Source organism: Natator depressus, chromosome 1, assembly GCF_965152275.1.
Source record: "Natator depressus isolate rNatDep1 chromosome 1, rNatDep2.hap1, whole genome shotgun sequence".
In the NCBI taxonomy this organism is placed as follows: Eukaryota; Metazoa; Chordata; order Testudines; family Cheloniidae; genus Natator; species Natator depressus.
In genome coordinates, this window is record NC_134234.1 from 294,995,097 (window position 1) to 295,010,714 (window position 15,618).

A 15,618-nucleotide genomic window follows, 5' to 3' on the forward strand; every position below is an offset into this window, starting at 1 on the left:
ACACACACTTCTACACAAGAGAGTCACATCTCTTCCCAATATTGGGCAGAGGCCCTGGTAGAGATTCTTTTAGTAGTCTCTGATAAGGCCTTCTCACACACACACAAAAAAAGGAAATCAAACACACAACTGAGGAGATAGGAAGGGAGGATGTGCCCAGCAAAACGGAAAAAGAAGGGGGAGAGGCGGCACCCAAACAAGGAAGCTGTAAGAATATAGCTATTTAGAGCAAGTGTTTAAGTGCTGTAATGAAACCTTACACAGAAGTATAAATATAAGCTTCTTTAATGTAAATCTTGCAATCTATTTACTAAAATAGTAAAAATGGAAATAGTGCTGCTATATGCCCATTATTTAGTTTTTCATTTCTGAAGTAAAACAGATTGGATAAGGCAGACCCCATTTCCTCCCTAGCATCTAGGGCACAGATGGGTGGAAAGTACATTCTACTGATTGTCAGCTAAGACGAGCATTGGAACATGACATTCTTAGTGAAATCATTTTTGCTCAATTCAACAGGACTGGAGTTTCTTGCAGGAGAGAGGATTCTGGTGCCTCTTACTGCCTATATAAAGAATGACTGCTTAGTTGTCTTTATCTTCAGTTACATGGGTCTCTGCTTATTAATTTGAAAACTAAGGGGTACAAACACCTCATGACAATATTTGAGTTGAGGGGCAATTCCTGTCAGGAAGTCCAAACTCTTGTTTCTGGTGGGCCTGTCAGATCAAATAGAATCCCTTAAACGTCACTTATCTGAACTCTGCATTTACCTTGAAGACCCTTGCACTGGGAGCAGGCTACATGTTAGCCATAGTTTACAATATTTAAAATATGTTCTTGTTCCAAGGTGGGGGAAAGGTCCCCCTTATCTGCGGCAAAGGTGAAGGCTCACATCCACTGTGCTAGAAGTTATGAGTGGAACAAGTGTCTCAACCCCCCTTTTTCACTTAGTCACCCATCAGCTTAGTCACCCAATCAGCTCATCTGTGAGGCTACTACATGGCTTTTACACAGAAGTCACTCCCATCACTTCCTTCTGTCTACCTGTCTACCATCATGGTCCCTGTGAAATTATCCCAGATTTAACAGCCCCATCAAAATATTTGGATAAGTTTCTTTAGATTGGCTCTGAATGTGCAGTTCAGAACACTGAAAGATAAAGAATGATAATAATATGGAACTACGACAAACTTCTCACCACTCATGCGAGACGAGAGAGCAATTGGACAAGGGTGATCCACTGGATATACTGTACTTGGACCTTCAGAAAGCCTTTCAGAAGGTTCCACACCAAAGGCTCTTTAGCACAGTAAACAGTCATGGGATAAGAGGGAAGATGCTCTTATGGATCAGCAATTGGTTAAAAGATAGGAAATAAAGGATAGAAATAAATGGTCAGTTTTCACAATGTAAAGTGGTAAATGGTGGGGTCCCCCAAGGAGCTCTACAGGGATCTGTGCTGTTTAACATGTTCATAAATAATTTGCCAGCGAGGTGGCAAATTGGCAGATGATACAAAATTACTCAAGATAGATAAGTCCAAAGCTGACTGCGAAGAGTTACAAAGGGATCTTACTAAACTGGGTGACTGGGCAACAAAATGGCAGATGAAATTCAGTGTTGATAAATGCAAGTAATGCACATTGGAAAATGTAATTCCAACTATACCTACAAAATGATGGGATCTAAATTAATTATTTCTACTCAAGAAACAGATCTAGGTGTCAGCATGAAAAGTTCACTGAAAAAATCCATTCAACATGGAGCAGCAGTCAAAAAAATCTAACAATGTTAGGATTCACTAGGGAAAGGATAGATAATAAGATGGAAAATATCATAATGCCACTATATAAATCCATGGTACACCCACACACTGGATACTGTGTGAAGTTTTGATTACCCCATCTCAAAATAGATATATTAGAATTGGGAAAGGTACAAAAAAAGGGCTACAAGAATTATTAGAGGGTATGGAACAGCTTCCATATGAAGAGAGATTTAAAAAGTCTGGAACTGTTCATCTTAGAAAAGAAATGACTAAAAGGGATATGACAGAGGACTATAAAATCATGAAAGGTGTGGAGAAAGCACATAGGGAATTGTTATTTACTATTTCACATAACACAAGAACTTGGGGTCACCCTATAAAATTAATACACAGCAGGTTTAAAACAAAACACAAGAAAGTACTTCTTCACACAATGCACAGTCAGACTGTGGAACTCATTGCGGAGTTAGTGTGAAGGCCAAAAGTATAACTAGATTCAAAAAAGCATTAGATAAGTTCATGGAGGATAGGTCCATCAATGGCTTTTAGCCAAGATGGTCAGGGATGCAACCCCATATTTTGGCTGTCCCCCTAAGCCTACAGCTGCTACAGGTTAGGACTGAACAACACTCGAAATTGCCCTGTGCTGTTTATTCCCTCTGAAGCATCTGGCACTGGCCACTGTCAGAAGACAAGATACTGGGCTAGATAGACCATTGGTTTGAGCCACTATAACCATTCTTATGTTCCTTTCATCTTATCTACCTCCTAAGAGGATCCATCTATTTTCTTACACAGTTAACGATGAGTGACAATACACAAGTGTAACTTCTCTTTGCAAGTAAAACTGATTATGAAATATTCTTTTAAACTATAAATTTCCCAAACTATAAATTACACAGATTTAATGTCCTTTATCTTAATTTCTTTCTTTCCGAAAAATTATATCAGACTGCATACCTGATGGGCAAGCAACCTTTTTGCACACAATCCATTACAGGCTAGGCAATCTGGTATCTTGCATGCGTATCCTTCTGCGTTCATTTCTGGTTTGCTAGCAATGCTGTTCAGTGCCTTTCTCAAAGCTAATCATACAGCCCCATATTGTTCCTACTGACGTCACAGGCAGTTTTGTCATTGATCTGTGACATCAAGATGAGCCCTTTATTAGCATGTCAGTCCCACTTTAACCCCAAGGGGTAAGGTCTACATTATAACAGCACAACACTGTTAACAGATACCACAGTTAATCTATTTCACTATATAATGCAAACTAAAAAACTGATAAATTGTTTGCAAGACATGGTACTAAATTAAATTTAACCTTTTACAAATGAGCCAGTTATTTCATGTCTAGAAAGAGGTCAGAGTGCCAAAACAAAATGAAGGTGATTTGAAATAAAGATGCAAATACACCTAAGCTGCCAAATGATCTCCCTTATTCCAAGTTATCTTAACTCTACATCTCCCTGCTGCAGTGAGGAAATCAACATTATTGAGAGTGAATGCACAAGTTTTCCAGACAGAAGAATAGTACAGAACATTACCTGGAACATCAAAACATATAAATGGGTGACATAGCCACTTGTAATGTGCTGATGATGATTGAACAAATTCGTTCCCAAAAAAACCTCAACTGACTTTTCTTAAAAAACTAAAACACAAGCCCCCAAACTGTTGAGATGGCTTGCACATATATGTCTAAGACACTGCACAGGTAATGACCCTATCTAGAAAAAACAATTCTATATATTTATGTCTAGCTTGTGCCCAGTTATATTAGAAATTATTTTTTTCTCAACAGCAATTCAGTCAAACAGAGTAGACCTCTTCATTTTCTAACTCAGGGATAAGATTGTAATACAGCGGGAGCTGAGGCAGTTGTTTTATTCCTCTCAAGAGAGATGAATTACTCATGATTGCTCTCTCTGTACTGGCTGGCACAAACTTTTCAACAACAATCTACTATTTAGAAAACAGACTGGCCTTTGTACTTAGTTTATGACTTCACCAAGGGCACAACTCTTAAAGTACTTTAATAATACAAAATAATGGTGCCTACATAGTGGCCAATTGCATATTTATATAAGTTAAGATAATATAGAATAGGTAATAGAATATATCCTGCTAATGGCTTCCCAGCTGAATGTTGATCTGAACCGTTTTTACCAGTTCCAACGTATTCAGAGGTGCTGAACACCAGCAGATCCTGATTAAGTTCTTTTCCCCCAACAAAATGTAAGTATTTCTCTTTCATTAGATTAATTCTGATACAACAGCACATGCTGGACATAAGTCATATTGCTAATACTGTAGTGTTTAAAACTAGGAGTCTTAAATTGTACCTGTACTGGAAAGGTTTCACTGTGTTGCCTGGTGAAGTTAACTGAAACAACACTGAATTCCTGGAAGTTATATATTTACTCATATATCAAGATGAGACCCTAACTCTTAAATTTTATCATTAAAAATAACAAAGATAGCTTACTTTTGTACAACACGGAGCACAATAGGGCCTCAGGTACCTACCAGGATCAATAGGGGCCCAATCAAAAACCCACTGAGACAATGGAAAAGCTGCCACTGACTTAAGTCAGCCTTGGCTCATGCCCTAGCTGCTACTGTGAAACAAAAAATAAGTAATACTATCATAACAAACTGCCCTTCTGTCCTTGTTACCAAAGCCATAAAAAAGCATAGACATTTAAAGGAGAGAGTCAGTTCTCTCCAGAGACAAGTGATAAATCAGGGCTCACAGGTGGATTATGAAAAATGCAATACCTCTAAAGATAGAAGATGCATTTGAACAGAAATAGTGCCCATGCCATATCTAGTTTCAATGGCACTGAATACGTTTATACAGTGAGGGGGGGGGGGGGGAGGAATGTCATGAAATTTGAAAGAGTACAGAATAATGAGGCTACTGTAACAGGTTGAGTGGTAGGGTTTAAACTTGAGGTGAGGTTTGACAAAGTTAACTGCTGACTGAGTTAACTGTTTTCTTTCAAGACTCCATCAACTACAGAAGTATTTAAATTAGCTAAGGGTTATGATGAAATTAAGCTTGATCTATTTAAAGTAATTGGACAAACCAGAACTAAGGTATATATGGTGTGCTTAAGTTAAGAGACAACACGTATAAGGAGAATTTAAGAAGGTATTTTACAGAGAAAGTAATAAATAGGAGGAATTATTATTTATTTGTATTGTGGTAGTACCTAGGGGCCTGATTCAAAGAACAGGACCCCCTTGTGCTAGGCATGATATGAACATAACAAAAAAATCTTGTCCCATTTGCAAAGAGCTTACAGTCTGCTGGACTGGTGCCTTAAAGATTTATACATATGCTTAACTTGGCATATTGAGCGTAGTCCCATTGACTTTAATAGAACTACTCACAATGCATAAAGTTAAGCACATGAGTAACATACCTGCCTCCTCCCCTCACAATATATTTGTCACAGATTGTCAGGAAACCACCTAGACCTATGTGGATGATATGGAGAAAGAGCAAGGAGGTCAAGAGGCAGTGCAACAACACTTGAGGGAACAGGACAAACCACGGCTGCGTCTTAAATTGAGTGTAAGGAATAAAAGATCTTATTTAGCTGTCACCCTCTTCAGGCAGGGTACCAACTGCAAAAGACATACTCTGCACCAGCTAGTGAGTCACTGGTGACAAGTCAAACAATAGTCCCATCTTCCCTCCAGGGGGCTTTAGCAAACAGGGAGCAGCCTCAAGCTGTTCCTGGCCCCAGCCAAGCCTCTCTCACAGAATGGGGTCTGCTCTCCTTTGCACTCAGATCCCACCAGAGCTGTGCTCTCCCCATTTTAATCCCACCCTCCAAGTCTGACAGCAGGTGTAGCAGGGTGAGGCTGCCCACAGCAACTTTCCTGGTGGAGTTTGTACTCAGAATTTGTCATTTCAATGGTCATTAGTTTTAGGCCCAGACCCACAAAGGTACTCAGATACCCAACCCTCAGATTAAGGCATCTAAATCTCACTTTTAGGCAGCACCGTAATCCACAAAACCATTGCTCAGCATCCTGGTAGGCACCTAAACTTACTCCACATCTAGATTTTACAATAGAAGTTCCTAGATGCCTGTTTCCACTTCTGAGCGTGTGCGCTGCTGACTCTCTCTAGGCATCTGGACATTCACCTCCCACCTAAGCCCCAGTGTGATCCATGAACTGGGAGAAGACAGGTGCTTCTCCACCTAAATCACCTAGACAAAAAGTACCACCATTCCTCCTTCCCCCAGCCCTTCCATAAAGAGAAGGTACAAGTTTGCATCACAGTTTATAATCTGGATTGAGAAGACATGCTGAGATACAGAAAAGTTAGCCTCAGAGTCCCTGTGATGGGGTATATAAGTCACACTGGGATAGCAGGCGTTAAGAAGCATTTCTGGGTCCAGATTGCTCTGCCCTGTCACACCTGCAGAGCCTGCTCCAGCTGAAGGAGGAGCTGAAAAGGGAACCAGACAGCTCAGAGGGGACGGAGGGAGAAACAAGACAAGACAGGGACAGTAGAAGCAGAGAGACCTATCTTGGGAAACCCTGAATAAGGTACAGCCAGAGTCCTTACTGCAAGTGGCAGCTATCCCAGGCCCTGGAGGGGAAGCCAGGGAAAGGATTCTGATGAGAGGTAGCTGGGAGCTCTCTCTCGGGCTGAAAACTGAGAGAAGCCTTGGAGGCTGACTGGAGACAGGGGCTGATCTTGGACTGCAGCCTGCCTGAAACCCAGGGTAGAGAGAGAGTGACAGACCCCAGGTGATGACAGTGAAACCAGGAAGCTGGACCAGTGAGAAGCTGGGGCTAGCATGCAAAGAAGGTGGCTACCAGCTGAGCTGAAGATTCAGTTGTTTTGTGCTATTTCTTCTTGGACTTTAAGACCTGGTGGGGAAGCAAGTGGTAGGAAGTGGCCCAGGGAGGCAGCCCCAAAGCAATCCAGAGTGTTATCACTGCCTCTCATAGAGCCCTGGCTTGGAGTCTTGTGGAGAGGGAAGACCCAGGCTTCCCTACAACCCCACCCTTTCTCCCCTTCCTTGGAGAGGATGAAAAGATAGAGATACTGTAAGCCCTGTGGCAAGGGCATGCCACCTTCAGAGAGGGGCTGAAGATGCTTTCTCTTGGTGGGACTGCATATATTTTGTAGGACTCTTACCTCAGAAGGGGGCAAACTCAACTGGTGACCTGTCCAGAGGGCCAAGTCACTACCTACCAAAAGATGGACTGCCACAGCACTGGAGTGATTGCTGGCAAGGGATGCTAGAGACAGGGAGCCAGTGAATTCACCACTAGGCAGCAGCACCAGTAAACTCAGTTCCCATCACAGTCATATACATTTATTTTGAAAAATTACAAGCAATTATTCAAAATATGTGAAGTTTTAATAAAAATTCTGTTGATTAAAAATAAAAATGTTTTTATACATTAAAATATGTTAACTAGTTCCTATCATGTATTTAGTGGAAGATCCTAACATTAAAAATATATCTAGACTTCTATATCAATTTTTTTTCAAAATATGTTTCTTATATAAAAGACACTATTTGTTTTGCTGTTTAGATCTATGCCTCTCAAATGAAGCCAACAGCTGTTGCAGAATGCAAGAAGCAAACAAAGATGAAAGAAATCAATAGGCATTCATTTCAACCATAATGGAAGATGATTGAGGCAACAAGTGGCTAGAAGTATGCTGGAATAAATCCAATGCATTCTACCCCTTTCAACCACATTTTGGGTAATATTAGTCCATCATTTATTAATATTTCACCTGTTTGAGTATTAATTTTTAACATCTAGTGAACAATACATTGTGGAGAAACCTGTATCAGCTATACAGTTGCTAAAATAAAACAGGAACATGTTTTTTACTATGTAGATCAGGAAATTAGAAATGAATTTGCAAGTGTGATAAGATAGAACACACAAAAAATAGGCAATAATGTAGTGGAATTTGAAGATAGATTGGAACAGAGCCCCATTGGAGACCGTTGTTACTATTAGTGAACAGAATAATACCATACTGAGGTTTAATGATGGGATTTTTGAGAATATAGTGTGGGAAACTGCAAAGTCCCAGCGCATGTCCAAAGTGTGCATCGAAGAGTCAAAGGAATTCGCATGTGGTTTTGGAAAAGGTAGGGAGATGGATAGGCTCATTGACGTGGAAAGTGAGTGCATCTTCGGTAGAACTTTGGGGAGTAAAAGTAGGGCGACTTTGTCCTTAAAAAGTATGGTGTATGGCAGATGTGCCATGAGTGCTGCAATTTCTCCTGCGTGTCTCGCAGAGGTAATTGCTACCAGAAATGCAGTTTTCATAGAGAGATGTAGAGGAAACATGTGGCTAATGGTTCAAATGGTTTTTGGGTTAGACATGTTACGACTACGGGAAGGTCCCAAGGTGGATTAGGCAATTTGATGTCTGGGCATATGGTTTGGGGTCCCTTAATCTTGTCCAGTTAAGAAGGCAGGTGGTGCATATAGAATTTGTTGTGCTATGAAGGAATACATTTCAAACTTGCTCTGAGCAAGTTTGCTCGGCATGAGAGAACCATGAAGGAGCCAAACCTTGAGGTGTAACATGGTTAAATTGGGGTGGAGTAGTAGACCGTGTTCTTGGGACAAGAGACTTGGGCGGAGGGGTAGTGGGATGGGTGCAGAAAGTGACATCTTGGTACCATGTATGAGTGGTATCGGAAAAGGTGTACATTAGGTTGGTGTTCCATAAGAACATGAACTCACCCCCCAAGGAGTGTTTGCCTAGTTCCGCTCTGGAACAAAATCTTAGGCATTTCTTGTTTGCTACAGTTGCAAAAAAGGTCTGTGGTTGTGTATCCCCATGTGTGGAATATGTCTAGTACTATATCCTCGTTTAGTTCCCATTCGTGGTCTATGGGAAATCTTCTGCTGAGGTCGCCTGCGATGATATTGAGAGAGCCAAGTAAGCATGCAGCTGATATTCAGACATTGTGTCTGAGACATCAGTTCCATCGTTCCATCGCTTCTGTACAAAGGGAGTGGGATCGTGCCCCTCCCTCCCCCCCGCCTGGTTACATAGAACATGCAGGCAATGTTGTCTGTCATTATCCTGACACGTTGGTTTTGTATGAAGGGGAGAAATTGGAGAAAGGCATATAGATATATCGCTCAGAGTTCTGTACGTTGATGTGAAGGGATGTCTCAGCAGGAGATGAAAGCCCCTGGGCAGTGTATTGGGGTATGTGTGCTCCCTATCTCGTAAGAGATGCATCCACAGTTATGACAACCAATGGGATGTCCTGTAGAAAGAGGACCCCGGAGCAAAGGTTGTCAGGCAATGTCCACCAGTGGAGGGAGTCCTTCACTGTGGGAGGTATGTATAAAAGTTTGTTCAGTCCACGGACATTCAGTTTGTAGACAGTGGACATCCAGCTTTGGAAACACCTCATGAAGAGGCAAGTTCCTGACTACAAAAGTGCAAGAGGCCATGTGGCCTAGGAGTTGTAGGCAATCTTGTGCAGCCACTTGTGGACTGTTGCACAGCTTGGCAACAAAGAGGTTGAGGGTGTTGAAAAGGTGGAGTGGAAGAGATGCTATTCTTTTGTGTGAGTCGAAATGTGCTCCTATGAACTCCAGTTGTTGGGTGGGAATGAGTGTAGATTTTCTTTGTTCATTCGCAGGCCAAGAGCATGGAAACATTGGACTGTCTGTTGTGTGGACTGAATGGCTTCTTGGAGGGTCCTGGCTTTGAAAAGGCAGTTGTCGAGGTAAGTAAAAATTATGATTCCCTGCATTCTAAGATGAGCTGCTACGACTGCGAGGAGTCTGGAAAAGACAAGAGGCGCAGTCGAGAGGCCGAAAAGTAGGACCCTGTACTGGTAGTGTTGTGAGCCCAGAATGAAGCAAATAAAACATCTGTGGGCAGGATGTATGGTCATATGACCATAAGTGTCCTGCAGGTTGAGGGCTGAAAACCAATCTCCTTGCTCCAGTATCGGAATTATGGTTGCAAGAGTCACCATTTTAAAAAAAAAATGAATTTATTGAGGCATCTGAGATTGAGAATGTAGCCATCCTGCAGTTTTCTTTTCTGTTAAAGAGTAATGGGAGTAGAACCCTTTTCCTCTGTGTTGATCAGGCACTGGTGTTACTGCTCCTAACTGGAGGAGGTGATGCAACTCTTGGTGGAGCAGTTATTCGTGAGAGGGGTCCCTGAAAAAGGATGGGGGAGCAGGTGGGGGGCAAAGATAGGAAAGGAATGGGCACTGAAGTATGGATGATGTTTTCTATACCCTCAATCACATTTTCAAATTTGCTTATTAGTGGGAGGGGGTTGACATGGAGCTGATGAATTGGTATGGCGATGTTGATATCTTGGTTGCTGACGTTGTTGTTCACATGGTCTATGACTTTGTTGAGTATATGTCGGGTAGCGTGGACCTTGATAAGGTTGATATCTATATTGTCTCCTCCTATTTGCAGGGGTTTGGATACCGAGAAGTCATAATGTCACTCTCGAGTCCTTCATGGAGTGAAGCACATGAAGGACTGCCATATGGTTTTGGCAGGATCCATAATGGCTGAATTTATAGGTAAAGCAATCTTCAATGTGGAAGAAGGTTGCAGGATGTCAGTCAACTCATGTTGGTTTTCAGAAACTTCCTCTATATTAATCCTCAACTCGTTGGCAAGTCTTTTAAAGAGGTCTTGAAATTTTAAGAAATCATCTGACAGTGTTGGTGGGGGAGGCAGTATCACCTCATCCTGTGTGGAGACGGGCTCCAGAAGGGTTGGGGAAGCATGTGTAGCGTGCTCATCGAAGTGTGGAGTAACAGCTTGTTGTTGTGTCTCATTCGTAGCTGTATGCACTGGTGGTGGCAAGGTGGCATTGCTCCTATTTCTGACATCTTGGCGATCTTAGTGGAATCGCTGATATGGTGCCCTTGGACCCCAATAATGCCACTCACCAGGGAAGGGCATAGGTGGTGCTATCCATGGGTTTGCATACCAGTGAGGGGGGTCTTTGATGATCAGAGATCTAGATTTTCTGTGACTAGTGCTGATTTGGGTCTGACTGGGAGAACTGATATGGTGAAAAGTCTCCCCGATAGAAAAGTGAGATACAGCCAGAGACAGCTGTGCGGACCGCATCCGAATGTCCAGAGTAAAACAGGTGTCAAGTAGAGGTGACTGTAGGTTAAGTGACACCTGTAGGTCTGGTGAATGAATGAACTGGAATGCCAGAGAGCCTATGGGAGATAAACCCTCCATTAGGAGTGCCTGCAGTGCTGGAGGGTCATTCAGCACCAACGTTCCCTGCTCCGTAATGCTCAATGCATGCTCTAAGGTCAGTGGTGCCAGGGAGGTAAGCGCAGCCTGCGTCTGTTCCAGCAAACTCATCCGTGCTGGCACCATGTCCATTGCGGTGCAGAATGGTGCCATAAGAGAGGCAGGCAACTGGAAACCTGAAGCCTCAGCACCAGGAGCTTGCGCTGTCGCCGCAGCCATGGGGGAGATTAGCGCGATGCCGGAGGAACCCAGCGTGTGAAAGCTGCTGAGCTGGGGGAAGGTCTACACAGAAGAAATAGACCTGCTTGGCGACCGTTTTGCTTGCAATGTTTGCCTTCTGGGTGAGGGAGGTGGGTGTTTTCTTTTTTTTGTCCTTTTTAGAGGCAAGAGGGCTGCGGTTCACTGAGGAGCCCGTACCTGGGTCAGAAGCAGGTCCGAGTAACTTCTGCATAAGAATCAATCATTTTCAGTCGGAATTCTCTGTCTTTACATGCCCTGGATTTTAATTTGGAACAATGGGCACATTTTTGAGGAATGTGGGACTCCCCCAGGCATTTTATACACTGGGAGTGACCATCCGAGATAGGGATGACGTTCCTGCACGTAGTGCACTGCTTAAATCCTGAGGAGCCAGGCATATTAGCATCGGCTTGAGGCTGAGAGGAACAAGTGGGAACAAAATTTTTTTATTTTTATTTATTTATTTATTTTTAAAGGGATGAACTTATCTAGTAACTACAGTGCTACTCTAAGGGAAAAAAGGATGTAGAATGGGTAAGAGAAAAAGTTTTAACGAGTCTGCTGTAGGTCCAACTCCAGCCAAGGACGGTAGAGAAGGAACTGGGGAGTTCAGCCACGCATGCGCACTATTAAGACAAGACTGGTATGTGAGGCAGGCTCTGCGCATGCAATACGGCATGCAATACATGCAATACTGCTGTAAAAATCTCTGAACAATGGAGCAGGGGCACACCAACACCTATCTTCCCCTGGTTTGAGGATCCTGCTGAGGTCTGAGCATCAGAGAGGCAGCCAGACACCTAGACTGAGGCATCGTGCTCACACCCATAGCAGAAATATAGGTGTCCAGGGGATTTTTATGGCAAAATTTTTAGCCATCTACAAGTTTAGGTGACAACCAAGCAGCGGTTTTCAGGATCTCAGTCATGCTTAAATTTTGGCCCTCGGGGCCTAAATGGGAAATTAGGCAATTAAATCCATTGGTGGATCCTGGGCCTTATTTACTCTTGAACTTTTAGGACCAATTTTGCTCTCAGATGCGTGCTCAACTATTGTCTAAAATAGGAACCCTTCATTAGGGTTGCCAACTTTCTACCTGCACAGAACCAAAACTCTTGCCTCGCCCCTCCTCTGAGGCCCCACCCCTGCTCATTCCTTCCGCCTCCCCCCGCCCCACACACACACACCATCACTTACTTTCACCGGGCTGGCTCAGGGGGCTGGAGTGCGTGTGTGGGTGAGGGGGGGGTGATGGCTCCAGCTGGGGGGTGCAGGCTCCAGTGTTGGGCCAGAAATTAGGGGTTCAGAGTGCGGGAGGGGGCTCCAGGCTGAGGCAGTTGGTTGGAATGCAAGAGGGAGTGAGGGCTCTGGGGTGGGGCCAGGGATGAGGGCCAGGGATGAGGGGTGTGGCGCTGCCAACTGGACAGTCAATGAACCAGTCAGCAGTGCCGAACGGAACCACCAGAATCCCTTTCTGACTGGGTGTTCCAATTGAAAAACAGACACGTGGTCACCCTACTCTTCATGTATATCTAAGGCCAGGATTTAGAGGATTCTTCTATGTAGCTTAACCAGATATAATTGGCCTAATCAGCAATCCTTATTCAGGCAAGACCTCTATGGAAACAGTGATAGTTTTGCCTAAGAAAGGTCTACAAGACTAGTCTCCCTGTGTGCCGAAAGTGCGTTAGGTAGATTCACTGTTGGAAGTTGTGAGGAATGATTGTTCAAACCACTCTGCCCACATACAATTTTCTGCCATAACAATGAACTGTTTATGAAGGGCCTTCCCTTTTCTTTAGAAATTTTTGGGATATTTGAACAATAATTATTACAATAAAACAATCTTATAAAATTCTATTAAAAATCTTAAATCTTTAATCAAAAACAAAAACAAAAATATATGGGGCCCAATGCAAAAGGAAACAAAACAAAAAAAAGATACCCCACCCGCTACAGGGAAAGAGAAGATGCCAACAATGGTCAAACTAAAAATACATTTGGAAAATGTTTTCCAAAAAGAGAAAGTAGAGTTGGGCTGAGACACATGGAAAGCAAGAATGAGTTCCAAACTAAGAGTCCTGTACAGTAAAGGTAGAAGCATGATCACCTGTTGAACTACTGAAGCAACAATGGAAGCCCTAAGGGATGGGTGATAAGAAAGGATAAACAGCTGTCAGGTTAAGGTTCAGGTAGTAATAGGAAGGAAAGTTACATGCTTAAGTACTGGATTGGGACTCAGGAGGTTTAGGTTCAGTTCTCAGGTCTGCAACAATTTCCCTGTGTGACCTTTGGCAAGGTATGTAGGTGCCTAACTTTCACTGAAGTCAATGGGAGTTAGGTGCCTACACAGGATGGATTTGATTTAAATCAAATTGATTTGAATCACAAGTCAGGAAGGCTCAATTTAATCATGGTTTTCTACATAAAAGTGCATTCTTGCTGGTTCCTATAACCTTAATACATATTCTTCACAACTCAGAGATAGATGTAGGTTTCATTTTTAGATGGTACACACTAAGTTTTTAAACAGTGATTTATTTTGAAAACTTTTCAGATTAGTTTTACAGCTATATCAGAAGATGAATGATTGTTTGGTTATTTCATTTACCAAAGGTAATTTAAGCAGATATTTATGAAGTCATTGGGAAGTGAACTATCTCCATTGCAACAGGTTAATCATTAATATTTGGAGGATTTTCTTGCCATGCTATATTAGTAGGAGAACATCACCAGACAAACATTTAAATTGTTTTATTTAACTAAAACATGAAGTATTCTGGATTTTTTCTTCAACAGCAATCATAAAACATTTTAACAAAAAAGCATATGTCCCTCGCTTCCCACATTTATCTCCAGACTTCTTCTCCTTGTCCAGATCTATTCTGCTCACAACAATCTCAAAAAGTTCAATGAATATAAAACTTTGCACTTTTAGAGAGAGGTAAGGGATTGACTCTGTGTATACAAATTTGCAGAGGGAAAATAGAGTTGAGGTCTGCTATTTCTCACCTCTATATTTATTTTTTTAAAAACATTTTGCTGTTAACAAGCATGTTACTTCTGGAGACACAAATCCACAGTCTGAGAACTGCAAAACTAAGCCTCTCTCATGGAATCTTCTAGACTGAGCACTGAGTCCCATTGAGTAGATAGAAAGATTAACCTAAATAATCTATACAGAAGCCTGTGGAACCCCATAAAGTTGGGTCCCTAATCCATGAACTACTGGAACTCGTTTACAAGACTTTTCTTAAACATTACCTGAATATATTGTCTCATACTATAGAATTAGAATTTATAATCCCTATTCCATGATGAGATTGGCTTTTTCCTCAAAAAGCATTTTATCAAAAAAATCCGATTTTTATTTTAAAAAAATAATTTTTATTCACCCCGTGCCTACATAAACCTTTCAGGATCTGCACTGTAATCTCACTACATCTCAGCTTTCTGTCTGTAAAACAGGAATAAAAGTAATTCCTTTGCTTTGTCTGTGTTCTGTTTTAAAGTGTAGTCTCTCAATATGAATTTGTGCTTAGGCCAACGGGATCCTGATCTCAGCTGGAAATGTAGACTCAACCATAATACACACAACAAACAAAAATAGATAGGGCTTAACCAACTTTAGTTAAAATCAATCCACAACATTTTAAAAAACAATGTAAAGAATACATGGTGAGCATAATAGGATCACAATTGTTCATGCCAGTCAGTAAACCTCCTGTTGCACTGAAGCACTGCTGAGAGAAGTGGATAGCAGCTTTATGTGGTAAGTCAACCCTAACAAAAAGCCAAAATTTATAAATAGCACCAAGGTAAATTCTCAGAAATTATTGCTGCTCCTAAAACAGACTAGTTTTATGCAGTGTTAGAACTTTTCTTTCAGGTGATGCATACAGTATGTTCTCTCTTGGTGAGAAGGGAGAAACTAACTCCATTCTCTAGTTGTTTTCTTCTGCATTCCCTCATTAAATATTGTGTCATTTTTCATGATTGTGAGGTTTAGTGAATAGGAACTCATGTTAGCACAAAAGGTTTTCCTAAGTACTGTTCATATGTCAAGGTTGACCAGAACTGATGCATAATTTATCAAATGTAAATTAGACTCTGAAGATGTGAGAAGTTAGACATGGCTCCATGTTACTGGAAAATAGGAAGATAAAAGGGCTTTTTGCACAGGATTCTAATGAAATGTTTTATTAGTTGCCCAATATGCACTTTTCTTCTGAAGAGGACTCTTACATAATTGTTAGTGGATGCTTGTGCATTTTGCAGTTGGGGCTGGATTGGTTTGTGTGTATTGATAATATCTAGCCCATTATGGG

The 15,618-nt window shown here is 41.8% G+C and overlaps 1 protein-coding gene across 1 annotated transcript in view; it reads right to left on the reverse strand.

Moving 5' to 3' along the window:
• CNTN1 (contactin 1) overlaps positions 1 to 15,618 on the reverse strand; it is a 417,240-nt gene that overhangs the window by 300,714 nt on the left and 100,908 nt on the right. The gene's annotated exons all lie outside the window — the stretch shown is intronic.